Genomic DNA, 8,093 nt, shown 5'->3' with positions numbered 1-8,093 from the left:
TGTTTTTAAAAAGGATAGACTGGGCTACCCAATGGTATTAAACAGAAACAACCTAGGTCGTTTTTTTAGCCACAAATTGCAGCTCAAGTTTTTAAAAGCTAATTGTATATTAACAATAAAAATTATTTTTAACCGTTTATGGAAAGTATTTCTACGCTAAGGTCTAACATTTTCGTCACCCTTTACATACAATGAGCAATACAAACAGCATAATATCTTTTAAGATATTCTCATGGTAAAGTTGTGAAATGTATTGCTGTATATTGGCGGAAGTTGAGTTGTACATCAACCATTTTAGTTAATTGCCGAGTGGGTAGCTAACGACCTCCCACGTGTGCAACTTAAAAACACACCATATTGGTACATAAAATTTAAATTAAATTAAGAACATTCTAGTCTCAATGTCACTTCGAAGTCAAACACACTTAATATAGTATTATCTTTATTAAAATATACATTTTTTTTATTTGCCATGGCATTATAAATTCTTCTTAATCATTTTTTAATCATTTTAATAAAGTTGTGAAACCTATGAGATAAGTGAAGTACAGATCTCCATGTTTTGTGACTTCTAAGAGCGACTTGAAACTTCCTGGTGCATCACTGTTCTCACCAAAAATAAATTGTTAAAAGTCACAATACCAACCTGTCCCAGACCAGTACCTCCTGTCCACCACCCTCTACCCACCCATGGCTACCCTGCATATATACTTGATTGGGATTTCGAGCAAAATCACAAACGATGTAATAGATATGATATTTTTTCGTCGTTAAAATAATTTTAATTATAAATGTACTTCATTTATGTACAGTTACTTATCTGTTTCAACATAGAAGGAACTTTCAAACTAGCAGAACGAGTCAACAAAAACAAACAAGGACTAAAATAAAGTCAAGCTGAAAATAACAAATAAAATAAATAAACAAACAAAAAATAAACAGAGACGTATCTGTGATACAACTTAGGTGTCCTCAAATAACAGTTAATTCACAGGGCTCAAGATAAGACTTATTGGAACATAAATAAAAAAAGCTTTGACTGTGACACTACAAAAGACTGTGGAACACACAGCTTTAATAACCTTTGAACTCGAGATTCTTTGTCTTACGACTGGTACAATATAAGTTAAATATTGACAAACGATTGAAGATATTAACTATACAGGAAGTCGTTTTGAACCTTTATTCTTTGTTTTCATTCCAATTTTACCTTGTATTTGTGTAAACACTGTCAATGGTAAAGAAGTTGACAAACGTCGTTTATGCCGAACGATTGCCAAATATTTAACTTACTAGCTGCTTCTCAAACATTTCCTGCTGTGATAACAAACAGAGTAAGTAATATAAAATACTATATTTCTCACAAAAACAAGTAAACATGTATTAAATAAAAAATACAAACACATAACTAAAACTTAACTAAAAAATTGTAGACCAAACTTTTCGATTGATTCGCTCCTTGGAACTTGTACTATATCCAACAAAAAATCGGAGTTCTCATTGTATGAGAACTAGCTTCGCCTACTAGTTCGAAAAAATCGTCTGAAATACTTTTTCTTCATTAAGCTACCTTATAGCTTTTATAAAACCCAGTGTATGTATGTATATATATTAACTTTAATGTCCTTCTTTACAATTCCCCAACACGGACGTTTTGTTTTAACATCTATTTCTTGTATAAGATCATGTTAACATTAACTATGTTTAAACCTTTTTAGTTTACTGGTTCTTCTTTTACTATGTGGTGGTTTTTTAAGATTCTCTATATCTGTCAACAGCTCATCAATTAATGTTTGAAAGCCAAGTTTGGAGTCTTTTGGCTTACAACATACGTGCCATCGCCTTTGAAAGTTTGATGTAGGCTTGGGACATGCAAATCGTTCCAAGCTAAACAATATAACGTATAGTACTATTATTGTCTTCCTCATTTTAACACAGTTTACTGAAATAATATCACTTGCATTACTTAACGAGGGTTTCTTCCTTTTTATTTGTACACTTCTAACACTCAAATCAATATTTTAACTTTCTTGATAAATAAAGCAACCAAATCCAACAAACGTGTGTGTTTTATGAATCAGTTCGCTCGTCGGTAAAACGTATTAAGAATCAAGAAATTCTCCTCAATCATCTGTTGTTTTTATAACAAAAAAGGATTTAAATGAGCAAAAGAAGATTATGTGTAGTCAATAGAAGTCACATATCACTATGTTGATGTGAAAACAGGGAATGCCCTGTATGTTTACGGATACGACGCGAATGTTAAGAATGGTTATCAAGTTTCTTGTTCTGTCAAGCTAGCATTCTGTCGAGTGATCTTTTATGTTTAATATCCTTATTTCGCTATCAATTCTATGATACCGCACCTATTAATAAGCTCTTAATTAAATTAGGTATTCTTCGTGTAAATGCTTTGTACGGTTATTTAAGTATTCTTTGGCAATGTTTATCTTGATAGGAGATACAACCTGTCATGATGGAGCATGCTGTACCGCCTTGCACTTTTAGAAAGAATGGATCGTGATAACATCGAGAAAGCATGTGGGAAATTTCGAAAGTCTTTTCTTAATCTGAGAATAAGAATGCGTCAGCTAGAAGGACAATACATGAACTGTGTTAAAGTTGAGTTTCCCACGGCGAAAGCCAATAACCATATAAGTCCAACGATTATCTGTTCAAAACATGGAACATGGGTCATTATAATAATTTCAACAAGGCTTATTCTTTAAATTTTTAAAGCTGACAAACCACAACAAAATTTTTAAGGAATGAAGTTATTTCTTTGAAGCATTAAAAAAATTTGAATTTTTTAGCTATCAGAAAAGGCTGGTTCTCACTTAACGCACAGTTGTATGGTATGTAAACAATTTATGACGGAGCCTCTAATAACGGACACTTCTGTGTACAATTGACCTTTAATTGGAGGTATCCGTTGTACAGAAGCTTCTTATAATCTCATGTTATTTTCATCATCATCTCAGTACACCTATGCGCCACGCAGTACTGCTCCTTATAAATGTTTTGACGATATCTAGTCTAGAATTTTGGAGATGTATTAAATCGGTGTAATTGCATGAGTTCTTGAGTTATGTTCTCCTCTTTTACCTTATTCAATAGACAAAAAATAAAAAACATTTTAAGCGTTTTTCCTTACGGTTTACATTCAGAATATACAAAATTATGTCAAAAATATTCATTCCTAAAATCTAGAGTTGGGTCACATGGAAAGTACCTTGCTACAAAAATTACTTTCTACACCCTTATCTAGTTGTAAAATGCTAAAACGATCTTTGTAATTAGCTTAATGAACTATGCACTTAGCAAGACATGTCAACTATTTCAGCGCGCTTTTATATACATTAAGTCTGTTTATCAATAGTTGTTAGATATAATAAGAATAACTGCAGTACTAAAGTAGCTCTATTCATGATTACAGTATAGCATTACACTCAACGAGATTAATCACTGCTGTTGTTATGACAATGTAATTAAATATTTGAAAAGATTTTAAAAATGTTTAGTGTTTTTGTCTGTGGTAAATCAATTATATGCACGACAATTAAAAACCAAAAATGTTTGCCAAAAACACATATATTGTACCCAAGGTTGCGATTCATGCTTGCTTTAACCTAGCAGAGCTGCAACGTGGACATAGGCAAAGCAGAGTTTTTATTACAACGGCGAGTTTATGAATTTCTCACTCTCCCATTTTTATATATGTACTAGTCGTTATCCCGTGGAAAAATCCACGGGTTCGCCCGTCCTTTAAATTCACCCGTCGCAACAAAGTGGACAAAAATATATCGCATTTGGTATTGTTGCGCATTACAAAAATTTCGTTATTCCGTTACGGGACGCGGCTCTCGCGGACAGACAAACAAAATACGGCTATTATTAAAGAGATGTGGTAAAGTCAAAGCATCTGCCAAAGGCAAGTTTAGGCCTCTCCAACATTGAAAATTTGAAATATGTCTCACGCTATTTTCTTCCACGATAATAGTAGATGACAATGAGTCAATGAGTAGGTAAGGTCAATTTTTAGGAGGAAGATTTTGTTGTAATTTCAATTCGCCAAACAAACATAAACCATATTAGCTTTCAGCACCATATTACCCCGTCATTCGCTTTACAACAATCCTTGTGAAAATAATAGATATACAAAACACTGGACTTACTTACACGTTTCTCATTTATATCTCATCCAGTGATTAATTCTTTTGTCCTTCAGCCTGAACGTGTATGACTGGTTGGTGTGTTTTACACGCTGAGGTTGCTTGTCGCATGATGCAGCTGCAATTTTATTCCAAATCATTGTTTCGCATTTCTGGATCAAGTCTACAAAATTCGTGCTTCGGACATGTCAATGAAGAAAAATAATAATTTTTTTTATTTTTTCTGAAGGAACATTTTTGAAATCTATAATTAATTTGTTTTCAATGTTTAATAGCGATCCATCGTTATTCGCCAAAACGCTCTGATGATATCTCTATGGATAAATAACACGATGTTTAGTGTTTTGATTAGACGTTTAGATTCAAAACGTGATTTTTGCTTACTTGTTTGTAAATCAATAACAAAGTCAGAAATTATGGCAGTTACCAAACTCGTCCCCGGCGCTTTTTGTCTCTTTTTTTTACTGAAAGAGACAGAAGGCGCTGGGGACGAGTTTGGGCAGTAACAGTTCTATGCAAAAAGCAAAATAGGTATAAGTCATACTGCGATTTAAGATTTACATGTTATTTTTCCGGCTGCTTTTTTGTGATAGACAGTTTTATAAACTTCAAAATGGCTTATCTAACTCCCCCACTCTACGTAACATGTTTATAAAATTAATAAACTTAAATATCACATTAATAACTTACAGATAACTAAACTATACAGATTACTCTGTTAATGTGATAAAGGGGCATACGCATTACACGAAGGCTTAATCTTAATCTCAGACTTACACGTAGGGACAATAATGCACTTTGTATAACCCAAGCTTCCTGTAAACTAAACAACCGGTGTGTATTGTCTATATTCTATAATAACATTCAATTGGTTGGAAAAAAAGCAGGAACTCGACTAAGTAAAACTTGCGTTTTATTTTTACGGGATCTAAAATATCTGATGACGTCATTTTGCACTGAATGGCTAACCTCGATCCTAAGGTTTTTTTTTTTTCCTTTTTGATATAAGGGATAGCAAGAAAGAAATAGCCCTGGCACTGTCCGGTCTTCAACGCCGCAAAATGTGCGGCGTTTGCTTGATTACCGGCCGTATTTTAAGCTAGCGAGACAAACTACTAGACAAGCTCGTCGAGTTCATTAGGTTCATTCCTTCAGCGTCGCAAATGGAAAACCTAACGTATTTGTTTACCAGAATTCAAATTTCTCTTGAAGAAAGTAAAATAAAAAATTAATTGATCGTTTAGCTTATAAAAGATTCGTATTGTTTAGTGTTAAGATAACATATAGCTATGGTTTGTTATTAAAATACAGCTACCTACTTTGTCACATGGCCCAAAAATTTGTAAAAAATTAGCTAGCTAGCTGGGTATATTTTCAAAAGTGAACTACGCTGTCTCATAGATATATTTGCTACAGTTTGCATGTTGTAGCTACAGTCTTTATTTTGGAAAAAAACATGTATATAAGTGGTAATGTGAAAACTGCACTTGATGACTTCCAGAAGTGGTTTAGGGAAAGAAGCAAACAAAAAAGTTCTAGCATAATGACAGAATGTACCTACCACGGTATTGTTAGTTGCTTAAAAAATCATGCAGTAACATTCTCCGTCGCATACAAAGAAATAATTATGCGATAATGAGTTACCCTACTCTTGGTCTGGTTGACACATTTTGTTTCCCAGGACCAGTTGCGAGTATCATAAAAGATCATTTTTATGTACATTTTTAGAAAATTAGACTGTTGGAGTACATTAAATTCATACATTAAAGTGGATAGACAGTCAGTGGTTAAAAATTTAGTGCAAAATTTTAACATGTATTTCTAACGTCTTGTTTAATTATCGATCAAGTCACTTAATTGGTAGGATGTCCTATTTATGGGAAAATGCAGGTTCGAATCCTGTCTGGATCAGTTTCGAGAATTATGACAATAATACAAACAATTACTGATGAAAATGTCATTGTTACAAGGATAATAGTTTCCTGGCTTGTGATGCGTAATATAGAATAATATTAGTTAAAAAAGTAATTTATAAATATTTTTTTTTATAAGATTTCTTTATATACTTTACTACAAGTTTCTCACATGTTTTAGAGTGACTCACGTCTTGGTAGTTTTACGCGTGTTGCAACAGATACGGAAATGTTCAATATTTTTAAGAGAGTTCATTGTGGCGAATTGATTCACTGTGGATAAAAAAAAAACACCTTTGAAAAGGTATTGGTAAACTAGAGAGTATTTTTTCATTGGCATAAATTTTTTAAACATTAAGCACTGGTATATACAACTTATAAAAGCACCATTAAAACCCATTATATGTTTTTGAAGAGAATACAGGTAATTACTGATTTTCTCAGCCAGTTTTATTTTCATAATAATTACAGCAGTTTTTTATCAAGTAAATGTGACTGTTTAATTTTATCAAACTTTTTTTATAATAATGGTAAATATGTAATTTACAGATTGATCTTGTTGACAGTCAAAACTTAATGGCAGTTTCCGGTATGTTGGACACATCATTTTTTTAAATTTTATGTCCTGCTTTCACTTGTACGCAAAACAGCAGAGAAAAAAAGGTTTTTGGTTATTTTTCTAACTGTCTGTGGATTACCAAAAATTATCCAATCGGACAATGGCAAAGAGTTTGACAATGGTGTGACGAATTGTGTTGATGCATTATGAAATGGCGTTTTCACTTTTTTAGTGCTCACATATACATACATGTTCGCAAGGGTAAGACTATATATTGAAAAAATGTGTAACTACCATAATTTATCTCATTCTTATGCGTTTAAATTTTTTCCGTATTAAAAAGTCCCAACAATATGAAACAATCCTTTTTGACCGTCCTGTATTATCTATAAGAGCCACAGCAATATGGGACACGCTGTTATGACCGACCCGTACTATCTAGAGGAGACACAACAATTTGAACAAGCTGTAATGACTGCCCCGTATTGTCTAGTAGAGCCACAACAACACGGGGCAGCTCCCGACAATATGGGACAGTCGGACAACATGGGACGGGCACACTAGCTAGCCATATATATTTAACTACTTTTGATCATACTTTTATGATTTGTGCCACAACGTATTAGGACTTGTTTTAAAAAATTGATATAGTTACTTTTATACATAGCTAGCTACTTGTTTCATGGTATTACTAAAAGCATTAATAATTTATTAGCACCACTTTGTTAGCTATTGACAATAAATAAAGACAAGTGCCTTCTGCCAGTGCCTTTTTGGGACGGCCATTGTAAGATCTCCAGCCGTTGTCAGGGCTATTTCTCTCTCGTTGTCACTTATATCAAAAAGAGAAAAAAAGCCCTGGGATCGGGGTTGTTGAATGACGTTATTATTTTTTTCTACCTCAATGTTTTTCAAATGTGCTAACCCACCTACGAGAAGAATTGTCCATAAAACCATTCGACTGATTTTTTGCCAGTTTATTACCAGATTTTATTTTTTTCGTCACCCAAACATTTGTCCTATACGATGAAGGCAGCAGGTATACAAATTTCTAAAAACATTTTTTCGTATTTTTTGCAGGTCCTTGCTGACGTCAGCAAAATTTTTAAACCCTTATTTCTCCTTAGGCGTTCGTCGAAAACACACCATCCTATACATTATTTTGATTAGCGTTTCAACCTCTACACATTACAGCCTAAGAATAAACTAAATTTCGCCAAGTCTTTTTCTATTTGCACTGCTGATGTCAGCAAAAAATCTAAAACAACCTATTTATACATTGTCCTGTCGCCAAAGTGAATTTCTCTATGGGCCTTATCGACTAGTTTTTTCTTAATCACTCGACAATATGGTGGACGAGACGTTTTTACGTTCGAAACGTTTTTTTTAACCATTCCAAGACAAAGTATAGAAGAACAAGAAAAGTCTCAAAATTTAAGAACATGTTAA

At 33.2% G+C, this 8,093-nt stretch overlaps 1 long non-coding RNA gene across 1 annotated transcript; it reads right to left on the bottom strand.

Moving 5' to 3' along the window:
• Positions 1 to 745: 745 nt before the first annotated feature.
• LOC130622377 (uncharacterized) lies at positions 746 to 3,287 on the bottom strand. Its single transcript, XR_008981059.1, has 2 exons — positions 1,967 to 3,287; positions 746 to 1,887 (listed from the first exon to the last, which is right to left on the bottom strand). It is a non-coding gene; the product is annotated as an uncharacterized LOC130622377 (long non-coding RNA).
• Positions 3,288 to 8,093: the final 4,806 nt, after the last annotated feature.

Source organism: Hydractinia symbiolongicarpus, chromosome 12, assembly GCF_029227915.1.
Source record: "Hydractinia symbiolongicarpus strain clone_291-10 chromosome 12, HSymV2.1, whole genome shotgun sequence".
Taxonomy (NCBI): domain Eukaryota; kingdom Metazoa; phylum Cnidaria; class Hydrozoa; order Anthoathecata; family Hydractiniidae; genus Hydractinia; species Hydractinia symbiolongicarpus.
The sequence above is the reverse complement of the archived record's forward strand: the minus strand, read 5'-3'. Positions and strand labels throughout refer to the sequence as shown.